This window comes from Homalodisca vitripennis, chromosome 7 (assembly GCF_021130785.1).
Source record: "Homalodisca vitripennis isolate AUS2020 chromosome 7, UT_GWSS_2.1, whole genome shotgun sequence".
In the NCBI taxonomy this organism is placed as follows: domain Eukaryota; kingdom Metazoa; phylum Arthropoda; class Insecta; order Hemiptera; family Cicadellidae; genus Homalodisca; species Homalodisca vitripennis.
In genome coordinates this window covers 94,621,889-94,636,380 of record NC_060213.1, presented here as the reverse complement: position 1 = coordinate 94,636,380, position 14,492 = coordinate 94,621,889, and the positions used below count along the sequence as shown (strand labels likewise).

The 14,492-nt window shown below is 30.1% G+C and overlaps 1 non-coding gene across 1 annotated transcript; it reads left to right on the top strand.

The window, feature by feature from the left end:
• Positions 1-12,356: 12,356 nt before the first annotated feature.
• Trnaa-ggc lies at positions 12,357-12,427 on the top strand. Its single transcript has one exon. It is a non-coding gene; the product is annotated as a tRNA-Ala (tRNA).
• Positions 12,428-14,492: the final 2,065 nt, after the last annotated feature.

The following is a 14,492-nucleotide window of genomic DNA, read 5'->3' as shown; positions in this document are numbered from 1 at the left end:
CAGTTTGAATAAATAGTTCGTGGAATCATGGGGCCATTTTGTTTAGTAAACCCCAAAATCAAATAAACACAAACAGTGAATATAAAATAACAAATGGCAATCAATAAATTTCTGACTTCATCCCAAATGTTTTAGTTCTAAAGGATATCAATTATTGGTACAATTCAAAAATTTACTGTCGAACATGTCATTCATTTTATATGTTCAATTATACAAACAATAATTATCTAACGGTTCATAGCTTTTAGTAGAAAAAGTTTACTCTCATTACATCAACATAAACTGCATGTATTTCTTACTAATCTCTTCATTGTCCTCAAAACTCTAAACCACTTTAACGCATGCCTTTATAAGTATAGTCTAAATAAACACACACGTAACTTTTATATTACCCGATAAGGCCCGACTGCATGAGGAATTAAATTAGGAATATGTTTTTTATAAATAGGTAAACTTTTTTAATACGTAATCAGTACCTAGATTTTTCAAAACATAAAAGGTAAATTTTTCTGATATAAGTTAAGTTTTATAACCTTACATTTCAAACTTGAAGTTGCTTTAATAGGATTACGATAAATTTAAGAGTTTTATTCTTCCATACATCCTTCAAAATGTGCTATAATATATTTTTATCTTTATTCTCTAAGTTAATCTCTCATTAAATAATATTACCCATTATCATTAGTAAAATAACTAATTTAAAAGACATTATTTACCGCATATTTTCCGTTGCATTACCTTAAGCCTCTTTTTAAATGTAGGTATTTTATGAAAACTTACCTCGTACCATGAAAAAGTTTAATATTAATTTCGCAGATGTGGTTGGAAATAATGAAATTTTACACGTATTACAGAGTGTTCATTTCAATAAAGTTTATCTCTTCTACATTAACTCTTAAATTTCCTCTTAAAATTAGGAATTAAATAATGAATAAAAACTAACAGTTGATGTGAGTAATGTAATTATAAATATTTTTTATTTTCATAAAATGTAACTTCACATTACAAATGATAACATTATAAAGTTAAAATATGATCAATAATATTTGGGTTAGATTCTTACGCAGAAGTAAGTGATACGTATTAAGGAGTTGGATAGTAGTCAGGCTGTAATATATTCTTAGGAATGACCACTTACGATTAACCAAATTGAAATATAAACAATAATACCACAGCTTGATAGGAAGACTTTTATTCTATTGCGGGATTGGAAATTAATTTTAATCAGGAATGTACATTTAAGATGGTTCCTACATACAAATTCAAGTTTTTTTGTAAAAAGAAAAATACAATACTATTTTTTATAATAGTGTTATAAAATAAAATTAAACATTGCTGTTTCAATCAGCATTCATAAAAGAATCTTTTAATAACTGAGAGAATAATAGAACTAAAAAACCAATACATGTAAAATATTAATTATCTATATTTCCAAGAATTAGCGTTTTGTGGAGCTTTACAAGAAGTGAGTGACAACTGAATTATTATAAGGTATTTATTTTCATGGTAAGCGTATCCACTTTTCGAAATACTGCCATCATAATGAGCCTGTGGACTGGACGAGCTTTTTTATCAGAGAGTTGTACGTACAGCGCAAGAGTGAAGGGACTGGTAAAAAGTGCAACGACGACAGAAAGGATATGAACCTGGGCTATCTCTAAATCAGATGACGTATGACCGTCGGCTCTACTAAAGTGGAGAGTATTACCTTGGGTATTGGTTTACGGGTTCAGGAATGTAACCCAGAAAAGGGACATTTCATTTTCTTTTCATTATTAGGTAGCAGTGCTTCGTCGGGAACTTACACAGTTAGAGATTATTATCCCGGTGGCCGTAGGAGTTCAGGTCTCTAATGAGACTCAAGTTGTAACGCCCGTTTGTATCCTTGTCCCATCTTGTTTTTATAATCACTGTTGCTAAACTTGTAAGATTTTTCTCCTCTCTGTTCCCGACGTTCCTTTTCGCCCCTACTCAAAGTCAAGGAAAAGATTGTCGATGGCGAGCAGATCGCAAGGAATGATTCCGGACACAACAATGGCCACCGCACCTTACAGCTCGCGGTACACGTATTCGACCCTAGCCGCTGCTCTTCGCTGGACACCCAGAACTTTATGATCCTCATGACACACTTTTTAGCCGTACGGAATTGTGGCACTTACGATGAAAATAAGGCGAAAACGACGTCTTGCTTGTTTTATTTCCGCAAAAATTCCCTAACAACCTGCTGATTGCCGTTACAATTACTGCTGCCTTGTAACACACCATCTGGACGAGTTTCCAGAAGAGCAAGCGGCAATCGAGGATCACTCCATACCTTGCCGCATTCCATATCTGGATTTCGACGGCAACCCACAGTCATGGTCAATTATAGTGGGTCTTTCCGTCGGCTGATTTAGTTTACATCTTGAAATATTTTGACAGACTAAAAGAAGAAGAATTGTGATAGCCCTCAAAGTGGTAGCAAAAAAGACAAACATTTAGAGTATTTAGCTCAATTCGTTTCGTAATATTTTACAAAGTGTTGTATTGCAAACCCTCATTCAAATTATACCGTTGGATATGCACCCACTTTGAGCTCGACTTTGCCTATTGTAGATTCGAAGCTTTAGCAATAGTCTTACTTTGTTTAGACAGTGATAATAAAAAATTATTTCATCCCCTAGAGAAATCTACAAATATAATATATAGTTTCTTTTACCCATTCTTGGAGTATCCATGCTAAAAACTAGAAATAAAATATTAATTGTTTCTAAAATAGTGTGAGTGTTCTTTCTATGTGATACAAGAGATTGTATTTATTATGATAATTACATTTAAATATAAATTTAAGGTGTTAATTGATATAAATTGTAAATCAAACATCACAGCATACGCTAATAATTACTGAATACGAAGTTACATACATGTAAACAGTAAAGTATAAATTATAACATCCTTGATATTATGAAAGATGTTACTAATTTATTGACACTAAAAAAGATTAAAATTCGTGATTACTTTAATTCTTCTAAACTATAATGTGTTAAAGTTAAATACGTAATAGTTCAATCTCTTTAAATAACACACATATTTTTAGTGTAATGAAATAGTAACTTTAGAAAATGGCATCACCATACATTATCTAAGTTAAAATCGCTTTGAGCAAACTTCTGCAAAAAGTTGCCAAAGTCCGACAGCTTGATGGATCTGTTGTGTTTTTTGTGAGAGAAGTTTCCTTTTAAGTGTATGCTTTGTTAGACAGTACTATAAATTGTTTTTGTTTATATAAAGTTTTAAAACCATTCATCTAATTTCATCAATTCTGTTTCATTTTAAAATGTTTTACTGTAATGAATAAGTATAATAATATCATAATTATCTCACGGTGTAGTCGACAAATTGCTGCTAGGGTATCATAAAAGAATCTAAGAGGATGTAACATAAAATTACTACAGTATATTATCTGTTTACTGTACTAACAGATAAAATTTTGTCTTCTTTAACATGCAAGTTTAATTATAACAAGTTTGCAAATTATATTGAGTACATCATGGTGTTTAATTAAATATTTCAAACGATTTCAGTAAAACTGTCCTATTTTAGGCCAATGTGGAGAAATATAAAGGAATTATAAAGCCAAAAACCTTTGCCAAACGGATTTATGTTGTAATAGATGATTGAATTGTACTGATTTTGATTAAAATCAGGGCTTCAGGACTAACATAATTTCTTCGATATATAATGCTGTGTAAACAGTTAACAATAATCGACCAACTAAACTGAGACCTAATTGTTGTGAAAAAATCTAAAGTTCATATTATTACTTTGTAACAACAAATTTTGTAACAGTGCATTTTTAATTATAAGTTGACTATAGGCTGATCTACCGTGTTCTTTCACCAATGAACAAATTCGGAGTAGAGACTTTACCGATCCACTCTAAATGAGTCTTGAACTTGATTATTGACACAATCGTTTTGGAAAAAGTAATGTAAGTGACAAAATTCAACTCGATTTTCACCAAAACAATTCCATTAATAAAAAAAATTTTAAACTTTATTAATCCAGGTTCCAAGATAATTGAACATACCATACGTTATAAGATTGTGGTGATAACATAATAGTGAAGTTGGGGAAAATCTACATTCTTATTCATTTTAAATATTGTTAAGCGTTGTTTCAGTGAAAATTAAATTTAGTAGACGTGTTTGATTACATTGACTATATAAATAAAAGAAAACACAGACGAGGCATGGGTGTTCTATCTATGTAGCTTGACCAGTAAAAATAGTCTTATTGCCTCAGTTGGAAAGTGGATGTAAAACGTTGTGACAGCTTTAACTTCTTTTCTACCCAAGTTTAGGAAATAGTTCAATCCGTGCAAAACATAGTCTCTTTTTTAAAAACTTTATAAGTAACGAAATTTAGATTTCTTTTTAGTTTAAACTGTTTTTAATGTGGTATTTACAGATATACATATGTTGCTTCGACGAGCCTTACATTCTACTCTTAGGAAGAAAGTATTTCTACAGGAAAAAGTTTTGTAGTAATAGTAGTGATATATATTGAACTTTGTCTTCAATTTTTATCACTTACATATATACAAAACGTAATGAACGAAATGATTTTAATTTTAGTCGATGTAATATATTTTTACGATAACAGTAACTATTCGCCGTAATACATGGTAGAAAACTACTTAGTCGTTTTTAAATATCTGAGGCCAAATATTTCATTATGTAAAATATTTAATGATATAAATGTGTTTTATATAAAAAAACTATTTAGGTATAAAGCCATGCTATATCCAAAACAGGATTTACAGGCAGGAAGATAAAATAGCGTCAGCAAGGAAATATGTTCCACAAAATTAACATTTGGATAATTTAATTATTGATATTTACATGTGACTAGATATATTAATGGTGCAGATACAGTCACCGGAAGATAACGGAGTCAACTGAGGGAATCAAGGGACTCTAACTAATAGTCCAGAGCATACATTAGTTAGTTGTTTCCAGACTCCTGAGGGACTCTGGCTACTGTGACAGGACCCTCTACTACTGATATATACAATAACTACAAGGCACATGAGACATAATGTCACAAGCTTTTGCATTATGAAATTCAATAACTTATTTACCACCGTTATATAAACCGTACTTACAAATAGTTTGAGTCACGCCAACAATAAAACAAACTTTATTTCCATAAGTTGCGGTCTCTTAAAAATATCATATTACAATAAAAATTATTTTATTATCATTTTATGTGGTTTGTAGTAAAATACGAACCACGCATTGATAGTAAATATTACTCATTGAGAAATCTTAGAATGTTGGCACACAGGATATATTAATATGCAGATTCCACCCACATATGTATTCCAATAATTATTCATAGTACTTCACATTAAACGTTCATTTAATTTATGTACATGACAGTTTTAAGTATATATTATATGGCTGTGAACGCTTATACAACGGAAATATTTGAGGGTATCTGTGAGATATTTATGATAAAATAAATTTTATGGAATGCTTTTACAGCTCTCAAGAATATGGTTTAGTGAACCCTAAGCTTTTGTGCTTATGAGATATAGACCGTATATATTTAAAATGTTTTGGTTTAATAACAGTCTTGAAAGGTTTTACTACATTTTACTCTTATACAAAATACGTAGTTGATATGATTTAAATCAAATTATTTCTTTTTATATTATAATGTTTGGTATTCGGTTCATTTCATATGAACATTTACTAGTATATTCGCTATGAATTCATTTTAACTATTAACAATAGTTTCGTTATAATTATTAAACTTTAAAAAACTTTAAACTTCTAAATTTTACAGATATAGGTGTTTCACAGTCCTGTTTTATGCCCTTTTCTATTGGCAAGCAACTTATAAGTTTCTCTCGAGGCATTTCAATTAAATCCTAGACTAAACACTATATTATTATATTCGATTGTGTTTGAGCCAAATAGTACTTAAGGCTACTTCATATTAACACACAAATACAATCATGTTATTTGTATTATCAGAAAGATGTATGAAATGTAAAACAAAAATTTAATGTCAAAGTTTACTGACATTAAACATTGTGGGATTCCAACATTTTACGCTATCATTGCCTTGTATACTAAGCAATCTGAAAAAAATCAAATATTAAAAAAAATTTAATATAACGAAAAAAGCTTTTTATGGTTATATGTAGAAGCATCTAAAATTATTCAACTACAACTTATTGCTTGAAGCACTAAACAGGACAAATTAATACATTTTACAATACACCATTTTAACTGATCAATCAATATACCCATATCTCTGCTTATTATATTCTTATTTGTAAGTGATTTATATGCAATATTTGGCATTTACGGAGAATTTAGATATTTCATATAGCTAATACCTAAAAAGCCTAACATTGCCTTGTATCAAAATATTATAGTTATATCTCAATTTTAAATGAAAATAGCCATATTTTTCTGTTAAACATAAAAGTTAAATATATCAAGGAAAGGAAAATTCTGGAAAAATAAACTAAAATTTAACTACGTAACTAATATCTCATTATGGAAAAGAAAATATATATCCTTGGTGTAATTCTAACTTCTCTTTTAGCATATAAGTAATTATTCTTTAATTTCAACTTACGCAACTTATTGCTAAAAGTTATATTTGTAAATGAAAATTACAGTGATGTCTCAAACCCCAAAACAATTTGTTAAAATGTTTATTAAATGCTGAATAGAAAATATTTTCATATTTTTTGAGGATACATGAATTTTAATTGTACAAATTATCGGAAAGTAATTTTTAACGAAGGATAACTTCACGTTTAGTTTATCTTAAAATAATGAAGGAAATGAATACGATTTATTTTTCGGTAAAAGGCCAAACAATACAACTGCTATTAATTTTAAATGTTCACTTAGAAATAAAAATCATATTATACTTAAATTATTAATAATAATAAATTTGTGCTATACCTCTAACATCTGGTCAGTTTCATTACGTATTTCGCTGTTTTTCGACGTTGTATATAGCAAGATTTTAATATTTTATGCGATGAAAACCAAGTAATAAAGAGAAAGCATCATAACACGCTTTATTAGCTGAGCTTCTTCAATTAAAAGCAATTATTAAAATCCTCCATCTCTTGTTTGTCACAGAAAGTTATATTTATCGTGTTTAAGTGCTTTATTACTATTTAAAGTAGACGAGCTTTTGGTTGATTTTATTATTCATAATACTAGATCATATTTAACTAAAGATGTCTTTTAAGACACACATATTTGATCTCATAGAGTTGCTTTAATTTAGATTTGATTTATTACTGTTGATTCTTTATGTGTATATGATTCAATGGAGTTATTTGGTTGAAGAACATTGCACAAACACAATAAGAAAGATAGCTATGCCCTTACACCCAAAATGTTTTATATTCACTATCAACGTCGCAAATAATTAATATTATGTTTCATGGGACAAAGTTTATTCTTTTAAACTGTTTATAACGAAAAACATTATAGTAATACAAAAAACAATATTATATGCTTGATATAAACATTATTTAAACACGTGACCTATTTACAAGTACATACAAAAACAACAAGTCGTTTTGTTTGAATACTACTTTAGGAATTTCCATTTTATATTTTTCTTTTTTTTACAGTACTCATTAATTGTAGTCGATTATTTCTTATAGAAACATTATATAATATTAAAGATGATTCCGATATACCGCTTCCATTAAACTATACGTGAAATTATTAAACTGTAGTAGAATAACTATAACTTAAAAATATATATAATTTATCACTTCACTGCCTTTTGTAACGATGTGTATTTAGCATTGATTGCACCCTAAATTGTTGAAAACCATTTTTTATTGTCGAAGCTTTTCTCAACAGACTCAGCGCGGATTATAAATATTCCTGTTCCTTTCTGTCCTTATAGGCGACGCGTGTTGTTTAACCATCACTTCTCAACTTGTAGCGTGAAATTGTGTAGTCTAATTAAAATCAACTACACATCCTACAGGTTGGCACTTTCAGGAAGTCTTCGTACTTAATACATCAGCTGACGTTATCTTTATCATTCCCGTGATTGTTTGCAAGTTATGGCACTTCTGCGTGTTGGTGTTTGACGCGTTCTTTTTGTTACAATATGTGATATATAAAGAGGATAAATTAAATGTTGTTAGTAATAACAAAATATCATAGACGGCAAATTTTGATTAATGGCATTAGAGTGTTTATATATATATTTATTTGGAACCTTTTGAACCCTGTGATTAAATGTATATACTGTAGTTGTCACTGTGGTACTTGCTACCTAGCAAAAGTGCATCAAATATTTTAGATTTTCAAAATATAATTATAAATTTAGTTGTTTTAATATGTTAATTTCTTACTTAATTTTCGAAATTTGATTTGTAGATTTAGACAGATGATAATATCCAGATCTTAGTTTCTTATTCCGAATGTGGCCTACACTAAACCGTATTTCAAAGATTTTGACTTCCCCAACGTTTACGAAAAATATCAATAAAATGGTGGTAAGAAAAACTCCTTTCTTTAAAATAACCTCCATTTCCCTAATAGAAAATTTTAAACCCTAGGAGAACCAGATCCTGGGCTAAACACATTTACGGAAATCTTACTATTTAAAAGTTTTTTTTCATTTTAAACGTTTTTACATGGATTATAATTATGGTAATTGTTTTATATTAAGATACATAGACATTGTAGATTTCTAAGTCGCTGAAATAAATTTAACAATGTTATATGTCACATTGGTAATTTTTATTCGTATATTAATATTATTGTTAAGTACTCTTCCACATTACATGCCACTCACTTAAAGTTATTACAAAAAGTTTAAGATCTTTAAAAGCTTGGTGAAAGCATAGGTGATTTTATAAAAATTAGGTTTTATAAAGGTATAAATGGGGAGGCGACGATATAAAAAAATAGGCTTTCAACGGTACTGCTACAAAGCAATTAGTTTTTTAAACGCTTTAAAGCATGATAATGAAATTAAATAAATAATAAAACATTAAGTGTGTTGTGACCTGGTAATTAAAGTACTTAGAAGTCGTTTATAATATTCCCACAATGATTAAGGAAACTGTTCCTGTGTTAATGTTCAAGTTATATACGATATGAAATCATATCAAAGCCAATTAATTACGCTTTGCGTAAAGCGGCGGCTGCTCCTTCATTCAATGCCTAGATTGTGTCAAAGGAGATGTTTGACACTGATGAGTGACGCTTCTAACTCAATATGGTCTGAGAGCGTAAAATGTACCATTGTAAAACTGATAATACGACTAATATATTCAACACACACACACACACACACACACACATATATATATATATATATACCAGGTGTATATTATGTCTGGAAACACCCAAATATATCCTTTAATAATTTAAATATAATTTTAAACCTCTTACAATCGTGATAGAGATTGGGCATCTAATCTACTTTGGAACAATGTTTTGTTATGTCACACCAACGGGGGGACGTCCTGCCGAGGGTATCGTGAATATTCTTAATGGAAGCCTATTACCTTGTGATACATAATTTTAAAGGTAATAGCTTACTGAATTGAATGCCACAAACCGCATCTCAAGGGAATTATTCTATCAGAAAAATAGAGCATTTTTAGTATTGAAAATTTTACTGATGTTCAACAATGTAATTTTAACATGGTTCTTGCCACAAAATGTGTTACACTAATTTTTTAGCATTTTTTTAAATGTTCAATTAAATAAAACAAAAATTTCATTTTAAGCTGGTTTCTATTAGCACACAAATTTTGCCAGTTTTAATTACAGTACAATTATGGAAATACTTATGTTATTGATTTCTTATTACAAATAAAAAATAATGTATGCTGTTAGAAAAGTCTTACAACAAACGTTTTACCTGCATTTGGTGTCAAAGCAATTGTTTCGAACTGTGTTCCTTCTAACGGTTTTGACAATGAGCCAATCTTGTGTAAAAATGATTCGACAGAGTTGCCTAACATTTCTTCAGTTATCAAAGCAATCTCCTCTATAATCCTGTTTCTTAGGTCTTTCCAAAATTATGAGGCTTTCTTCTATAAACATTGGATTTTAAATGACCCCATAGGAAATAATCGATTGTGACAAATCCGGAGATCTTGGAGGCCATTCGATTTCTCCTCTTCGGCCAATCCATTTATGAGGAAACCTTAAATCCAAATACTCTCTTACCTGTCTCCCCATAATGGGGTGGAGCACCATCCTGCTGAAACCATACATTATCATAGTATTCTCCTGATGCAATTTGAATAGAGCTGGGATTATTATTCATTTTGGAGCATATTGTAGTAAAGTTCGGCATTTAAATTTCCATTGATGAAAAAAGGGTCCAACAATTTTGTTACCTAAAATTCCACACCATACGTTCAGTTTTTTTGTGGTTGCTGTGAATGGACTCAGTAATCCAATGTGGGTTTCACTAGCCCAGTAACGGCAATTGTGCCTGTTAACATTGCCATTTAGGAAAAAAGTTGCCTCATCAGAAAATAGTATGTTGGTCAGAAAATCTCTATTGTCATCACATTTGCGCATCACAAGTTCACAAAACTCAACTCTTCTCCTCGTAATCATCCTCACTCTTAACTGTTGGACTAAAATGAACTTTAAATGGTTTGTATTTTATTTAATTTTTCAAAATCTTACTCACAGACATAGGGTGCATATCATGTTGCTGTGCAGCTTTTCTGAGCGATGTATGTGGGTCTTCAATAAATGTTTGCAAAACATCTAGTGCATGTTCTTCATTCTGTTGCAGATTGTATCCTACCCGACTTTGGCCGATTACGTACACTCCCTGTCATTTCAAAACGCTCAATAGTTTTTGATATTGTTGAAACACTTATGGGATTCCTTTCTGGGAAAGTGTCATTAAACAAATTACAAACTTCCCGATAAGATCTTTGACGATCGCCATATCCTCGCATCATCAACAGAAGTAATTCGTTCTCTTTCAGACAATTCCATTAAAATGCCAAATAAAAACTGAACTACTGTAATTAGATAACTTGTTGACAGCAATGCTTCAGAGACACTGATTAACTCGACAGGAATGATATGACCTTTGTCCATTTGTAATTCCCAAGCTTAGACCTGTCTAGTGAAAGCTCCATGCTCAACAAACTGAAAACCTGTAGACCAGATGATTTAATAACACAATAATGTTTCTCATAGGCTAGTGACCTTTGTCTCTTTAAACCTTCCTGCTGACTGGAAAACACCAAGTACAGATTCATAAGTAATCAGAGAAAGTGACTCATAAGTTTTTATTCATTGTAATAAAAAACTGGTAAATTTGTACTAATGAAACCAGCTTAAAAATAAATTGTTTACTTTATTTTAATTGAACATTTAAAAAATGCTAAAAAATTAGTGTAACACATTTTGTGGCAAGAACCATGTTTAAAATTACATTGCTGAACATCAGTAAATTTTCAATACTAAAATTGCTCTATTTTCTGATAGAATAATTCTTTTGAGATGCGGTTTGTGGCATTCAATTTAGTAAGCTATTACCTTTAAAATTATGTATCACAAGGTATAGGCTTCCATTAAGAATATTCAACGATACCCTCGGCAGGACGTCCCCCGTTGGTGTGACATAACAAAACATTGTTCCAAAAATTAGATGCCCAATCTCTATCACGATTGTAAGAGGTTTTAAAAATTTATATTTAAATTATTAAAGGATATATTTGGGTGTTTCCAGACATAATATACACCCTGTATATATATTGAATCACAAAAAGTACTTGCTCCGCTGGGATTCGAACCCGGATCTCTCACTTGCCGGGTGAATGTGCTACCATTACACCACAGAGCGCTTACTTTTTCCGATTCAATTATTTTGTATTTTGCCGTACCTGTCACATATGCATTTACCTAAACAAACTAACATATGATCGGAATACGAAATACCTGACAAACGACTTTTATTTACGTTAAACTGTATAAGTGGCAATAGCCTTATTTAATTTCAATAAACATTGAATCACAAAAAGTACGTGCCATATATGGCTTCAAAATAATTGAATCGGAAAAAGTAAGCGCTCTGTGATGTAATGGTAGCACATTCACCTGGCAAGTGAGAGATCCGGGTTCGAATCCCGGCGGAGCAAGTACTTTTTGTGATTCGATGTTTATTGAAATTAAATAAGGCTATTGCCATATATACAGTTTAATGTAAATAAAAGTCGTTTGACAGGTATTTGGTCTTCCGATCATATGTTAGTTTGCTTATTTAAACGCATATGTGACAGGTACGGCAAAATACAAAATAATTGAATCGGAAAAAGTAAGTGCTCTGTGGTGTAGTGGTAGCACATTCATCCGGCAAGTGAGAGATCCGGGTTCGAATCCCGGCGGAGCAAGTACTTTTTGTGATTCAATGTTTATTGAAATTAAATAAGGCTATTGCCATTTATACATTTGAATATATATATATATATATATATATATATATATATATATATATATATATATATATATATTCAATAAAGCGAAGGAATGCATTTTATCAGCACTAACTATTTTTTTTTAAATCTCGCAGATCTAATTTGCATCGAATAAGCAAAGAACCTCTTAATTGTTTTCAATTTCCGATAGCAAACAAACTAACAGTTCGCCACATAGTTTTCATGGAGATACAAAAAGGAGGGTAATTTAGGGGTTTGCCGATATGAAGTGATTTCTAGGATAATTTTTTTCACCAGGGGATACAAATTTGAAAGTGAGAAAAAAAACACGAAAATTTATCTTAAACGAACGTCATTTTATCCGCCCTTAAAGGTATATCTATATTTAAGCATGTCGTAAGGGTAAATATACCCTTCCACCCTTACTTTGACGAATTTTTAGTCTCTATGCCTTGTTTAGGGGTTGAGTAATTTTTATTTATTTGCGACTCATCATCTTCGATATGTTTTATCTGTTGAAACTATAAATATTTCTACGTAATGGTAATCCTTCCTCTGTGAATAAGAGGGTTTGATAAAGCTCAGACAATAAATAATAAAATTTATTTCATTGGAACGCTTTTAGTAACTAGTTAAATTTTAAGTGTAAAAATCTTATACTGTGACGCATTTTTAAATTAAAACGCTTTTTACTACCATTGATGTGTTCAAATTACAAGAAGTACTTTAACATTAAACAGTAAGTTGAAAGTTTTAACCGTAAAGAAAGCCCAGAGCAAATCAAGAAAGTAACATGGGTTGGTGGCTTGGTTGCGCAAACTAAGGCACTTAGAATCACATTAGCAGCCTGAACTCTTATCTCTTTGTTTTTATTTGTCACATAGCAAAGCATTTATACGTTATATTAGAATTCGTGTATCTTATTCAATGTCTGTTGTTTTTATCTGTTTTTAATTATGGATTGTGCGTTTATTTTTTTATAACATACCATAAATCCAAAGCAAAACCGCAATAACATTAAATTCTATCTTCTCTAATACTATTCTATACGTATCTCTCTTAAAACTGGACTGAATAGTCTGAATTCAACTACAACACACGTAATAAGGTTAAACATGTTATCATTTGTATTCGAAATGCATGTAAGTTAATTAGTACTGTTTAGCTAAAAATTACTAGCATTTAAAATTACTGTACTTTCAAGAAGTAATCTGTCTCTAGAAATTTGTTCAATTTACTCCCAATTGAATTATAAACTCATTATTTGATATATATATATATATATATATATATATATATATATATATATATATATATATATATGTGTGTGTGTGTTTGTGTGTGTGTGTGTGTGTGTGTGTGTGTGTGTGTGTGTGTGTGTGTGTGTTATTGCTGTCGTTATTATTTTATGATATCAATTGAAGATTTTGTCACACAAACAGTATTTATTGGTATTATTATATTGAAAATGCAATTATAATTATTTAAGTAAAGTTTGAACGATTAATCTGTGAAATATAATTTCTCTGCAAAATAAATGTTTTTGAAATGTACAGTTCATGATTTAAGAAAAATTTAATACAACATATAAAGGCTGCACCATACGCGAAAATAAAATAAATAGATAAGACTTGACGCAGCTAATGCGATTTTAATTACTATACTTTGTAACAAACCAAGCCACCAGTCACTCACATTCTTGATTTGTTCTTGGTTTTCTTATCGTTTAAACTTTTCTGAACCATTTTAGTAATTTGATTTACATTTAGGTTTGCTTATAAAGAGGACCAACCGTATTTATATTATTGTTGGTTTATGATTTACTAGCGATCAAAAATATCTTAGTAAAATATTATTATCATGATCCAGTTTTGTTTGTTTTTCATATATTATATTTGAGAACTTTCAAGCATTACTTAATATTAGAATGAAGTAACTGTAATACATATATTTTCATTGATTGTAAAAATTGCTTAAATTAAAATAAGGTCTTTTTAGAAAAATTTACAGTTAGTCTATG